Below are 14,806 nucleotides of genomic sequence, written 5' to 3'. Positions count from 1 at the left end.
GGGAAGCCTAATAAGTCAGTCTACCAGTGGTAAGTATTGAGAACCTATGACCTATGTACATTTCTGTAAAAGACACCAGGGTGGATGTAGCAGGGCTTGGGGACAATGGTGGTCGATTATCTTCCCAGAGAGATTTTGTCAGGAGATGGAAAAGTGAGGAAAGTGAATTATACCAGAAAGATAGCAGTGTGTATCTGAACAAGTGAAGCGAATGTGGAGGCAACAGAGATCTAACCAGTGAAGTCACTGAGCCTTTGGTAACACACCAAGGGTAGGTTCTAGCCCGGTTCAGGAGATCTGTCTCACATCTTAGGAGGCAGGGAGCCAAAAGCAAGACTAGTAACATGGCTTTTTTTTTTTTTTTTTTTTTGCTGAGCCCAGTGCAAAATAAAAATGCAGAGCCATTATTAAAAAATTATTAAGAATTTAATAAAGAGTCCAGTGTGGTGGCTTATGCCTGTAATCCCAGCACTTTGGTAGGCCGAGATGGGTGGATCGTTTGAGCCCAGGAGTTTGAGACCAGCCTGGACAATGTAGTGAAACCCTGTGTCTATAAAAAATAGAAAAATTAGCCAGATGCGGTGCACACTTGTAGTCCCAGCTATTAAGGAGGCTGAGATGGGAGGATTGCTGGAGCCCAGAAAGTTGAGGCTGCAGTGAGCTGTGATCCTGACACTGCACTCCAGCCTGGGCAACAGGGAGCAAGACTTCAGACTCCATCTCAAAAAAAGGGAAAAGGAATATCAAGATTGCAAGAATAGGGCATTAAATCAAGCGTGGGACCCTTCCAAGTGCTGGGCCCTGTGTAGCTACACAGGATTGACACTCATGAAGTTGACCCTAGCCAAAGGGAAATACTATGTGGGAGCAAATCTTAAGTTACTGCAGAGCACACAAAAAAGAAGGGAGCATAATGTAAAGAAGCCAATAGTGCTCTACAACACACATACATAGAGGCTAGGAGAACAGAAGGCGTCAATAAAAGTAGCAGTAGAAGGCCAGGTGCCGTGGCTCATTCCTGTAATCCCAGCACTTTGGGAGGCTGAGGCGGGCAGATCTTTTGAGGCCAGGAGTTCGAGACCAGCCTGGCTAACATGGTGAAACCCCATCTCTACTAAAAATAAAAACATTAGCCAGGTTTGGTGGTGCAGGCCTGTAGTCCCAGCTACTCTGCAGGCTGAGGCACGAGAATCGCTTGAGCCTGGGCGGTGGAGGTTGCAGTCAGCCAAGATCGCACCAACAGAGTTAGACTCTTTCTCAAAACAAAAAAGAAAAAGAAAAAGTTTAGTAGCAGAAAACTTCATGGTAAGAGCTCAGAGAAAGAGCTTTCAATTAAGGTGTCCCAGGAGTTGTCCTATTTCATTTATTTCTTCCCAAAATATTGTAAGATGGAGGTATGGTATTGTCACAGGTTGGGTTCCCTAGGAAGCAGACTCAGACTGAGATTAGTGTGCAGGAAGTTTATTAGGTAATGCTCTTGGAAACAACACATATGACAGGGAAAGGACAGAAGCAGGAATGGGCAGAGGGAGACTTTGGTCTGTCATGTCATGACAGAGGCCCACTGTCCTCTGCAGGGAGCTCTGGAATTGCAATGTCCCCTAGAATTGTGCCCACTTGATGGGGGTCTGAGGAACAGATTTTTATTACCCTGACATTGAGCATTAATTGGATGCAGACAGTCCTTGGAAAGAGGACGTGACTGAACAAGGAGACTGTCTTCTGCCATCTGCCATCAGGAAATACCTGGAGAGGATGACAGATGAGAGCTCTCCCCTGGCAGTGCTCCTAGCAGCTAGAGAAAGAGTTCTCACACAACACAGCATCCACTAAGATTTTTATTTTTTTTGTTTTTTTAGAGATACAGTCTTGCTCTGTCACCCAGGCTGGAGTGCAGTGGCACTGTCATAGCTCACTGCAGCCTTGAACTCCTGGGCTCCAGGAATCTTCCCACATCAGCCTCCTGAGTAGCTAAAACTATATTATAGGTGTAATTTTTTTGTAGAGATGGAGTCTTGTTATGTTGCCCAGGCTGGTCTCAAACGCCTGGCCTCAAGTGATCCCCCTGCCTGAGTCTCCCAAAGTGCTGGGATTACAGGTGTGGGCTACCGTGCCCTGGCCTGCATCCACTAAGTTTTAACTTCACTCTGCGTTTAAGACTGAAAAGATTGAGGGATTTGTCCAAAATCCCACACCAGTTTCTGTGCAGTTCAAACCTTCATTTCTGGGAACTGCCCCTTACTCATAGCTCTTACTTAAATGTTTGGTCTGGGGGCCTTGTTTGTACCAACTGACACTTATTGCTATTTTTTTTTTTCTGAGACAGAGTCTTGCTCTGTCGCCCAGGCTAAAGTGTAGTGGCACAATCTCGGCCCACTGCAACCTCCGCTTCCTAGGCTCAAGCGATTCTCCTGCCTCAGCCTCCCGAGTAGCTGGGATTACTGGTGTGCGCCACCACGCCTGGCTAATTTTTGTATTTTTAGTAGCGATGGGGTTTCACCATGTTGGCCAGGCTGATCTCAAACTCCTGACCTCAAGTTATCATCCCGCCTCCACCTCCCAAAGTGCTGGGATTACAGACGTGAGCCACTGCGCCTGGCCACTTCTTGCTATTTGGACTACATGATCCTAAAGTCAATCCTTGGCTAGTCAACAACCATATTCTCTTAAAAATTTATGCTGAGAGAAGGTTGGGCTCCTGAGCTGTGTAATGGAAGGAGCTAAGATTGAAAGATTTGTCCAACTGGCCTACTGGTTTCTAGAAAACGTGCACACTGTTAAGTGCAGAGAAAAGCAGAGATGAGAGCAGACATTTCCCAGAGAGAGACAGAAGTGGAGGAAAGAGCTGCCTCAGGCCCAGCAGTCTCAGCTCCCAGCCCCTGGCTGGTTTGAGAAGATTTCTGTATAGATTGAAACTCCTGTAGATAACAAAAAAAGCAGCCCCTGAGGACTCTAGCAAGGGATTCAAACCCAGCCCTATTTCATCCCAAAGTCAGTTATTTTCCACTGCAAAAGTCAGATAAGGTTAATAAGTACTTATACATTAATAAGTAAATGAAAAAATACCAGAAGGAACATGAGAACGCTGCAGCCATTCATTGGAAACCAGGAGGAAGAGAGTAAGTGGAAAATGTGTCAGGGCAAGAAGGAGAAAACACAGTAAAAGTAAACAAGACCAAGACTAAAGTTAACCAAACTCTTAGATTTTAGACTTCCCTGACCACAATTATGGCTTCACTTTCCCATTTCTCATTCACTTCTCAATTCCCTGCATTCTACCCTCTGACTCCACCACACCAGTGAAACATTGGTCTCAAAGGTCCACACTGACCTCTTATTGGCTAGATACAGTGGTTCTTTTTAGTTTTAACTTACTTGAGCTCTTTAGCATTTAACCCTCTTGGCCACTCCCTTCTCATTAAGCAGTCTTATCTTTCCCATCCCTACTTTTCTGGCTTTCCTTCTAAATATCCAGCAGTTGCTTCTCAGTCCCCTGCCCTCTCATTGTCTACCATCAACCATCTTCTCATGGTGTGTACTGTCCTTGTGAAAGGCAATACAGCGTTATGACTGCACCTGTCACCCGTATGCTGGTGACTTGCCACTTTATTCCCAGCCAAGATTTCTCTCCTAAGCTCCCAACTAAAATATCCAGACATGGACTGAAAATGGCCATTGAGGGCCTCTAGACACCTCAACATATCCAAAATGGAATTCCCACCCAAGCCTATTCCTTCTAATTTGCCTCTCGTGGTGAATGGCAATGCCTCCCACTCAGACTCCCAAAGCAAAACCCAGGAACCAGCCTTTGCTGCTTCATGTCTATAATTTGTCTCCTCTGCTCCATCCTCACTACAACATGGGAGTTTTCCAACTGGTTTCCCTTGCCTTTGGGGTCACCCTTTGTCCATTCTTCACACACTAATCAAAGCATGCTTATGTTTACATTCTTCCAATTGCAACTTCTAGGTAAAATTAAAGCTCTTTAGCATTGCATGAAAGACACTTTCTTCGTAATCTATTCCCTGCCACTGCTCCAGTGTCATTTCTTCCACTTACAAGTTTCCTTCTTGATATGGTTTTGCTGTGTCCCCACCCAAATCTCATCTTGAATTGTAGCTCCCATAATTCCCACGTGTTGTGGTAGGGACCCGTTGGGAGATAATTGAATCATGGGGGCAGTTTCCCCCATACTGTTCTCATGGTAGTGAATAAGTCTCAGAGATCTGATAGTTTTATAAGGGGAAACCCCTTTCTCTTGGCTCTCATTCTCTCTTGCCTGCTGCCATGTAAAGACATGCCTTTCGCCTTCTGCGATGATTGTGAGGCCTCCTCAGCAACTTGGAACTGTGAGCTCATTCAACCTCTTTTTCTTTATAAATTACCCACTCTCAGGTATGTCTTTTTTTTTTTTTTTTTGAGACAGAGTCTCATTCTGTCGCCAGGCTGGAGTGCAGTGGCACCATCTCAGCTCACTGCAACCTCTGCCTCCTGGGCTCAAGCAATTCTCCTGCCTCAGCCTCCCGAGTAGCTGGGATTACAGGCACAGGTCATTCCTGGCTAATTTTTGCATTTTTAGTAGAGACGGGGTTTCACCATGTTGGCCAGGATGGTCTCGATCTCTTGACCTCATGATCTGCCCACCTCGGCCTCCTGGAGTGCTGGGATTACAGGCATGAGCCACTACGCCCGGCCTCAGGTATGTCTTTATCAACAGCATGAGAATGGACAAATACACTTCTTAAGCTTGATCCCATTCAGTGCACTTGTTTCTCTCTCTCTTTAACTCATCTCCCTGCTTCTTTCCTTGGCAAACTTCAAAATTCAGATGTCATTTCCTCCAAGATGTTTGTTCTAAGACTCCCAGTCTAAGTTCCCCTTTTGTGTATGCCTACATCCAATGCTTACTTCTATTCGAACACTCGGTACCCTGAATTATGACGCTTTGTTTCCTTCCCTTGCTTCTCCTTTAGACTGTGAATTCCTTAAGGGCAGGGACTAGGTCTTCTTTCTTTTTTTTTTTTTTTTTCTGAGATGGAGTCTTGCTCTGTCACCCAGAGCTGGAGTGCAATGGTCCAATCTCAGCTCACTGCAACCTCTGCCTCCTGGGTTCAAGCAATTCTCCAGCCTCAGCCTCCTGAGTAGCTGGGATTACAGGTGCACACCACCACGCCCAGCTAATTTTTGTATTTTTGGTAGAGACGGGGCTTCACCATGTCAGCCGGGCTGGTCTCAAACTCCTGACCTTGTGATCTGCCTGCCTCAGCCTCCCAAAGTGCTGGGATTACAGGCATGATCCACTGCGCCCAGCCTAGGTCTTCTTTCTATATAATCCTAACAATTACCACAGGGTCTGACACATAGTAGGCATTCAATGGATCTGAGTGATAAACTTAGAATAGAGAAGAGTTATGTAATTCCTGAGCCTTTTCTGAAACTTGAGAAGGCAGCCTTCCAAAAAAATGAATCATGGAAAAAGTTAAAATCACTGTGTTGCTAAGAATGAGGTCCTCAGATTTCTCCAATTAGAACTAAATGGAGTAGGTGGGCCCAGCATTGTTTGAAGCTCTTGTTCAATCAGTTCTAGAAAGTTTTGCAGCACAGCTGACAAAATATGACATTGATGCTTGAAGTAAGAAATGATGATAACGTAAGAAGATACAAATCTAAGAGTCTTCTTAGGTCCTGCCAAGAAGATCTTCACACTGTGATATTTCCCTGACACCATGCCTGCTCTTAAGGATCAAAGAAATGTGAGCAGCCTGTCTAACCCAAAGCCCAAACCCAAGCTCATTAGAGAGAATCCCTGTCCCAACATCCACATTTTAAAAGTCAGATAATATTAATGTTGGGTTTTCTAATCTAGCCCCTTGTTTTCAAAATTACACAGTTTATTAGATGCTAAACCAGTGAACATCTTCCAAATTAACCCCTAAAAGTCACTGTGTAAGTTCTTGGAGAAGGAGAGCCAGGTGTCCAGGTGTGTTTTATTCTGTCATATACACAGGGTACCAATCACAGTTCTGCACATAGGCACGCAATTTATGAATGAAGAAGTGAACGAATACGCTCTACCATTCTCTTTGGTGTAGGTGAAAGAGCACACTGCCATTTTTCCAAAGATGAAAACCTTTAGAATTTCTTTGGGGAAAAAAAAATTACTTAAAAATTAAAGTCCAGCCTGGGTGTGGTGGCTCATGCCTATAATCCCAGCACTCCGGGAGGCTGAGGCACATGGATCATTTGAGGCCAGGAGTTCGAGACTAGTTTGGCCAATATAGTGAAACCCCGTCTTTACTAAAAATACAAGGCTGGGCACGGCGGCTCATGCCTGTAATCCCAGCACTTTGGGAGGCTGAGGTGGGTGGATCACAAGGTCAACAGATTGAGACAATCCTGGCTAACACGGTGAAACCCCGTCTCTACTAAAAATACAAAAATTAGCCAGGCATGGTGGCATGCACCTGTAGTCCCAGCTACTTGGGAGGCTGAGGCAGGAGAATCACTTGAACCTGGGAGGCAGAGGTTGCAGTGAGCCGAGATTGCTCCACTACACTCCAGCCTGGGCGACAGAGCGAGACTCCATCTCAAAAAAAATAGCTGGGCATGGTGGCACATGCCTATAATCTTAGTTACTTGGGAGGCTGAGGCATAAGAATCACTTGAACCTGAGAGTGGAGGTTGCCGTGAGCCGAGACTATGCCACTGCACTTCAGCCTGGGCGATGACACAGCAGGACTCTGTCTCAAAAATAAACAAACAAACAAATAAGTGATTATTTTTAAAAAATTAAAGTATATTAGAACAAAGGCAAATAGATTTATGTTAAATTGCTGAATCAGTTGTCACTATTTGAAAGGATGATGGAAACTTATCTTTTGGAATGTTTACATGTTTGCATAAGAGGTGGTGAAAAAAATGCTTTAGAGCATGAAATCAGGCCAGGCACAGTGGCTTATACCTGTAATCCCAGTGCTTTGGGAGGCCAAGGTGAGAGGATCATTTGAGCCCACTAGATTGGGGGTGCAGTGAGCTATGATGGAGCCACTGATTCCAGCCTGGGCAACGAAGCAAGACCCTGTCTCTAAGAACACAACAACAACAACAACAACAACAACAAACAACAAAGAGTGATGTTGCCTCAATCTCATCTCCCTCCACTGCTCCCTAGAATAACTGAGCAATTTATTTAATCCATGCTGTCACTTGGTTTTGTCATTTTAAAATGAGGATGATTATAATACCATGTAGGGTTGTTGTGAGACATTTGAGATTCATTCAAGTTAATAAACAACCCACACAGTAACATATCCCTCTTTCTGTCATTGGTTCCTGTCTCTCTAGGTTTTGCTTTTTTAGCAAATGTTTCTATGCTTTTCCCTCTTCTCTTACATGCTTTTTTCCTCTTAGTATCTTTCTACTGCTTTCCTTTTTTAAACTCTTTCCCTGACTGATTGAATTTCTTCTAATATTCTTTTGCCTCTTTCTCACTCAAAAATACTGACAGTGATCAAATTTAGAAAACTGATAGAGGACGAAACAGTAATAACTATCAAAACCGTATTTCTGGCCAGGTGAGGTGGCTCACACCTGTAATCCCAGCACTTTGGGAGGCCGAGGCGGGCCGATCACTTGAGGTCAGGAGTTGGAGACCAGCCTGGCCAACACTGTGAAATCCGTCTCTACTAAAAATACAAAAATTAGCTGAGCATGGTGGTGCATGCTTGCTAAGCTACTCAGCTATTCAGGTGGCTGAGGCAGGAGAATCGCTTGAACCAGGAGGCAGAGTTTACAGTGAGCATAGATCACGCCACTGCACTCCAGCCTCGGGCACAGAATAAGACCCCATCTTGAAAACAAAAAAACAACAAAAGAAAACACTATTTCTGAGCCAGGTGTGCTGGCATGTGCCTGCTGTCCCAGCCACTCAGAGGCTTTTTCAGGAGGATCCCTTGAGTCCAGGAGTTGGAGGCCAACCCGGGCAACACAGTAAAACCCTGTCTTAAAAAAAAAAAAAAAAAAAAAACACCCTGGCCGGGCACGGTGGCACATGTCTGTAATCCCAGCGCTTTGGGAGGCCGAGGCAGGTGGATCAACTGAGTTCAGGAGTTTGAGACCAGCCTGACCAACATGGAGAAACCGTGTCTCTACTAAAAATACAAAATTAGCAGGGTGTGGTGGCACATACATGTAATCCCAGCTACTTGGGAGGCTGAGGCAGGAGAATCGCTTGAACTCGGGGGCAGAGGTTGCAGTGAGCTGAGATTGTACCATTGCACTCCAGCCTGGGCAACAACAGCGAAACTCCGTCTCAAAAAAAAAAAAAAAAAAAGAAAAGCACCCTATTTTCTTTCTCTCAAGTTAATTTCTGATAGCTGCCAGTTCATGCATATTTTTTCTTACATTTCAAAATCAGTGAATGTGTTCATATTAAGTTATGATTTTCTTTTTTTTTTTTTTTTTGAGACGGAGTCTTGCTCTGTCTCCCGGGCTGGAGTGCAGTGGCGCGATGTCTCGGCTCACTGCAAGCTCCGCCTCCCGGGTTCACGCCATTCTCCTGCCTCAGCCTCCCAAGTAGCTGGGACTACAGGCGCCCGCCACCACGCCAGCTAATTTTTTATATATTTAGTAGAGACGGGGTTTCACCGTGTTAGCCATGATGGTCTCGATCTCCTGACCTTGTGATCCGCCCACCTCGGCCTCCCAAAGTGCTGGGATTACAGGTGTGAGCCACCGTGCCCAGCCTAAGTTCTGATTTTCTTCACCTAAGATAACCTTATATGTATGCTATGTGTCAAATACTTGTTAATATTTATGATTATGATATTGTATGCCAGTTTATGTCATATTGTCTAACAGTGGGGCACAATGTTTGTTCATAATTTTTACTATTTAAAAATCTCTCCTGGGCCAGGCTCGGTGGCTCAAGCCTGTAATCCCAGCACTTTGGGAGGCCGAGACGGGCAGATCACGAGGTCAAGAGATCGAGAGCATCCCAGCCAAAATGGTGAAACTCCGTCTTTACTAAAAATACAAAAATTAGCTGGGCATGGTGGCACGTGCCTGTAGTGCCAGCTACTTGGGAGGCTGATGCAGGAGAATCGTTTGAACCCAGGAGGCGGAGGTTGCAGTGAGCCAAGATGGCGCCACTGCACTCCAGCCTGGTGACAGAGCAAGACTTCGTCTCAAAAAAAAAAAAAAAACAACAAAAAACCTCTCCTTACTTTATGCCATTTTCTTTGGTCTCCTCTGCCACAAAAGGTATATACAAACATACAAGTGCTTCATTATGTAAATACATAAAGTTTGCTGTATTTGTTGTGTAGCTCTTCAGCCTTTTGAAAACGAACCAACCAACCAGGCAGCGCTGTGCTCTTGGAAGTCTTTCTTCTCTGTCAAGCTGATCTAGGTACCAATCATTAACTTTCTTATACCTAGATTCTCAGACCCCAAACATTTATGAACAGCCACACGCATATGCCAGGTAATAACAGAGGTGGGGTTGGTCTGTCTAGTAAAAATATTAGCTTTGATTCGAGCTTCCCTAGATGTTTGTACCACCTTTCAGTACACAAATCTGGAGTTAACAAGGAAAACTTGTCAGTTGCCAATGTTCTGTTCTGGTGCTTCGCTTTTAAAATTCAGAAAAGAATCACTGAAATAGATTTAGTATTTCAAAGTTCAAAGTTCTGTGTGATTTGGGGTAATGTTTACAGGCTCATTTATATTCTCACTTGGTTTACAATGCTGATTACAAAGCCTTGATTAAATAATTACTATGTGGACAGAATCACACTATTGGACCATAGAAGCATAAGATCTGGCCAGTAACTCTGAGAAATTTATAATATAATTGGCAAAACAAGAAGTCAAAACTACAAGTGCTGAGGAGCTTGTAAATAATAATTATGAATCTTGATAATAAATAAAGAGATAGGTGGGAGGATCGCTTGAGCCCAGGAGTTTGAGACCAGCCTGAGCAACACTGGGAGACTGCCTCTACGAGAGAGAGAGAGAGAGAGAAGTAGATGAGAGGCTGGGTGTGGTGGCTCACAGCAGTAATCCCAGTGCTTTGGGAGGTTGAGGCAGGAGGATTGCTTGAGGCCAGGTGTTCAAGACCAACCTGGGAAATTCCATCTCTACAAAAATTTTTGTAAAAAATTAGCTGGTTATGGTGACATGTGCCCATAGTCCTAGCTACCCAGGGGGCTGAGGTGGAAGGATTGCTTGAGCTCAGGAGTTCAAGGCTGCAGTGAACTATGATTGCACCACTACACTATAGCCTGGTGAACAGAGCAAGACCCGGTCTCAAACAAAAACAAAACAAAAAGCAATCCCTGGGGATTTCACAGAGATTCCTAGGAATGGTTGGTTTATTCCCAGTGTTTTGAAAAAATAGATGTTCCAGGGTAAAATAGTTTGCATTGCAAGTCGTGTGCCTAAATCGATGTGAGCTCTGTCTGATTTTGCTTTAAGCCAGAGGTCTTCAAACTTTGTTCCACAGAACCCAGGAACTTCTCAAACATTTTATTCTAACTTTTTGTTTGTATGATTGGTGATTATATTTGATTCATAGTCTTTGATTTTTAAAAACATGCAAAACACATGAATATATTCTTGTGAAGATTTGTAAGTTAGCACATGTTATCGAGCACTGACTGGTATACTGGGCACAATTCTAAGAACTAAGGATACACTGATGAACAAAGGAAGTAAAAATCCATGCCCTCATAGAGCTTACATTCCAGTGAAAGGAGAAAAACAAACATAGTAAGTAACAAATTATATAATATGTTAGAAGGTGAGTAATGCTATAAACAAGAATAAGATGAGGCAGACTGGGAACGCTAGTAGGGGGAATTATAATTAAGTCAGGGTAGGCCTCACAGAGAAGTTACCACTTGAAAAACTTGAAGGAAGTGAATTAATAAGCAACATAGGTAAACAGAGGCAGAGCATTCTTCGCAAAGGGAGCTGCCTTTTCAAAAGCCCTAAGGTGCACCAATGCATGTATATTTGAGGTTTAGCAAGGAGATTACAATTAGTAAAAAGAAAAATGAGATCTGAGAAGTATGGGTAGGGAATCAGTAAAAGGGAAAATAAAATCAATCAGTAAAAGGGAAAATGAGATCAGAGAAGTAGGGGGTAGAGAATACAGATTGTGAAGATCTTTTGATTCTTTTTTTTTTTTTTTTGGAGAACGGTCTGTCAGGCTTGAGTATGGTGGCGTGAACATGGCTTACTGCAGCCTCAACTCCTGGCTCGAGCAATCCTCCTGCCTCAGCCTCCTGAGTAGCTGGGAATACAGGCGACATCCAGCTAATTTTTGTATTTTTGGTAGAGACTGGGTTTTGCCATGTCTCAGGATCCTTAGGGTGTGGCTTCACCAGCCAGAAGCGTCTGTGGCTGGTGGCACTTATGCTTGAGTTTTGCTTGTGCTCACTGGGCTCGCCCACTTGGCCTGGCAGGCTGATCTTGGCTGGTGCTACCAGCCTGGATCCCATGCATGCCAAGAGCGAGCCAGGCATGAAGTGGCAAGGGGTGTGGGTTGTGTCAGCGAGCGAGCATGGAGTCTGGCCACTGTGCATAGCCAGGCAGGCTGGCTGCTGTGGCAGGGCAGGAAGCTCCAGGCATCAACACAAGCACTGGCTCTGTGCGAGGATGCGGCTGGACCAGATGTATTGCAATGGGCTTCCACTGCAGGCACCAGTGTCTGGACGAGGGGAACAGGTGGCGCCCAAAAGCTCAGAGATGCCAGGAACCGCAGAGTCCCAAAAAGAGTATTACAGCATGTCGAGCTCTGACTCAGGGAGCCCTGAGGTCTGGGCTCCCAGAAGGAGAGCCCTCTCTTCTCTCCTCCTCGTCCCAGTAAGGTGAGGTGGGGTGACGGGGGTTGGGGGCGGGGGAAGGTGGGGAGCGTGTTTCAGCCCGTTTGTGATGCGGCTCTTTCAGTCCCACTGCCCTGCTTCAGCTCGGGGCTCCTGGGCTGGCCCCACCCCACCACTGCTTCCTGTCACATGGGACAGCTGCCTGGTGCCCATGGAGGGCAGAAGGGCTATAGTGTTACAGCCCCTTTAGCTCCTGCCACAGCTCGGGAGCCAGCTAGGAAAGTGTTACAGCTCCTTTTGCTCCCGCCATTCAGCGGGTCCTGGGTTCTTGTCCTGCTTCCAGGAAAAATGAAGTTATGCAGACAGCTAGAGGGTGAGCAAGGCGGAGGAGCTTTATTGAGCAGCGGTACAGCTCTCAGGAGAGAGGAGACCAGAAGTGGGTAGCTCCTATTCAGAGGCAGGTCGTCCTGAGCGTCTTGAGTCTGGCTAACTCCAGGGATTTTATAGGCTCAGAATGGAGGAAATGCTCAGAATGGAGGAAATGCTCAAAATGGAGGAAGTGTGTGCTGATTGGTCCATGGGCATGCCTGGAAAAAGCACCACTTGATTTGCCAAAAGGTATCAAGGAAGTTCTCACTGTGGGTGGGAGACTTTGTCCAGAACTGGTAGCCCAGCCCCCAGGCTTCAGGGGACCCGCCCCTTCCCACGGAGGAACCTGCCTGTCTCCCACCACCAACAACATGCTATCCATGGCACCCAGGCTGTCTGCGCAAGGGGCATCCTCAGGCCCGCCCCAAGCCGCCCTCAGCCCCCCAGGCCTCCCTCCCGTACTCGTTGGCACCCAAAGTTTCAGCCTCAGAACCAGTTTCTGGAGGGGGCTGAGATGGCGGTGGCAGGGCGGTGGTGTGTCAGTGCTGCCCCAAGTGTGTGCACACCTGGCCGGGTCACAACAGCACCTGGGCTCAGTTAACAGGATCCGTCCGCAGCTTTGCTCTGCCATGGGGGCGGGTGCTGAGAGCGGGAAGAGGACAGGGAGTGAGAGCCTGCAGGGCTTCCCAGGGCCCTGAGAGTACAGGCATGCCTGGGTCCAGAGCCATGGCTGGGCGGCTGCAGCTGCACCCGGGAGCATGGGCTCCCGCCCGACCAACTCCGTAGGGCATGGGGCTTTTGCTGGGATCAGCTGTTCCTGGCCCCGCCGGTTCTGTGGTGCATGCAGCCCTGGCTGTGCCTCCCTCACTGCAGCTGGTATCCTCACAGTGGCTACTCCAGGCAGGCCACCGCCACCATCAGTGTTGCCCAGGCTGGTCTTGAACTCCGGAGCTCAAGTGATCTGCCCACCTTGGCCTCCCAAAGTGCTGGGATTAGTGGCATGAGCCACTGTACCCAGCCCTCTTTGATTTTGACCTTAAGAAAGACAGGGAAATACATGAATATCTATTGGGAAATCTTTTTTGTTATTTATTTGTTATTATTTTTACCTTGCAGCTCCAGCTCAAAGGATGGGAAGTCTTTAAATAATAGGGATGTATATTTGCATCCTGCCTCCCAATGCCATACTTCCCAGAGATTGTTGCCATTTGGGGGCATGTCTTTCAGAGTTTCTTCTAGGTGATTTTGTAAATAAATGAATACTAGATACATACAGAAATATATACTTTTGTTCTGTGAGGTGTGTGTATGTGTGTCTGTCTGTGTGTGTCTTTTAATATCAATGAATTTATATGCCCTGTGTTAATTAGCAGCTTGCTGTTTTCAATTAATATGTATTGGAGGTCTTTGTCAATATAGCACATGTATTTCTATCTCAAACTGTTGCATAACATTCTATTGTATGCATTTGCTGCATTTTATTTACTCGTACCCTTGGAGATAAGCATTTAGGTTCTAGTTTTTCCTTCTTTCTTTTCTACCTTTCTATATTGAATTACAATGGTCTTAATAGTATATTTAATAACATAAAATAACATGTTACATCTGTTGAGGAGGAAACACATTATCCTCTACCTTCTCAGGTTCTCTGGTTGGGACTAAGAATTAAACAGACATAAGATGGATAAACAGGAGAAAAGTAGACAAGTTTTATTAAATTTTTACACGTACATGGGCTTTCACATGACGCTCTAAAGAAGTGACCAGAGCAGAAATCTTTTTAAACATTTTTGACAAAGAAATTATATATTTATGAATAAATAACAAGATAAAGGGGTTTGGACTGGAGGTAATAAATTGTGGGGGAATGACTGGGAGATATATGAATGGGGGTAAAACTAGTAAGATATAAGGATTATTTATTAAGTTTGTTTATGCAGATCCATTTCAATGTTGATTCCCAGTCTCTGGTGATAAGGATTTCTTGTCTTTCTGGTATAAGGAGGGCACCTTCCTCATGGGAAGTTTTATGGCCTGTTCTTAAATAGAAAAGGGGAGGTCAGAGAGCCCTTCCTGCGTCAGCTCTTTCTCAAGTGCCTTCAGCTCAAAATAATTAACATGCCAAAGCAGCATATTTTGGGGCAGCATGACCTTAACTCCTTCACATGAAACATGCGAGGAAATTTGAAAATTAAAGCTTGTGTTATCTTCTGTCAGAAAAAAAAGTATGTGTTTTCTAAATTGGAATCATTTAGATTTGCCCCAAAGGAAAAAGAGTCTTTGGTTACTTCTTAACGAAGGACTTATCTAACATTTATTATTCTGGAATAGATGGAAATCATGAGAGCTGGAGCCCAGTTTCTCTCAGCTTTGCTGAGTTCACTTGGTCATCTTGGCCAAGTTGGCATGAAGTCTACATCAGTAGAAAGTGAGGATTAATATCACAACTTGCCTCATCCCACACTGTGCTCCCTTCTCCAATTACCTACAGCCTGAACCAATATGGCATTCAGCCAACACTTTTCAGGTCATGTGTGTTAGTCTTGTCAACTCAACCTTGACACCAACCCTGGAGGGCAGAAATCACCCCTTTTTCTCCTGAACAGTGC

This window comes from Pan troglodytes, chromosome 3 (assembly GCF_028858775.2).
Source record: "Pan troglodytes isolate AG18354 chromosome 3, NHGRI_mPanTro3-v2.0_pri, whole genome shotgun sequence".
Taxonomy (NCBI): domain Eukaryota; kingdom Metazoa; phylum Chordata; class Mammalia; order Primates; family Hominidae; genus Pan; species Pan troglodytes.
This window is presented reverse-complemented; position numbering follows the sequence as displayed.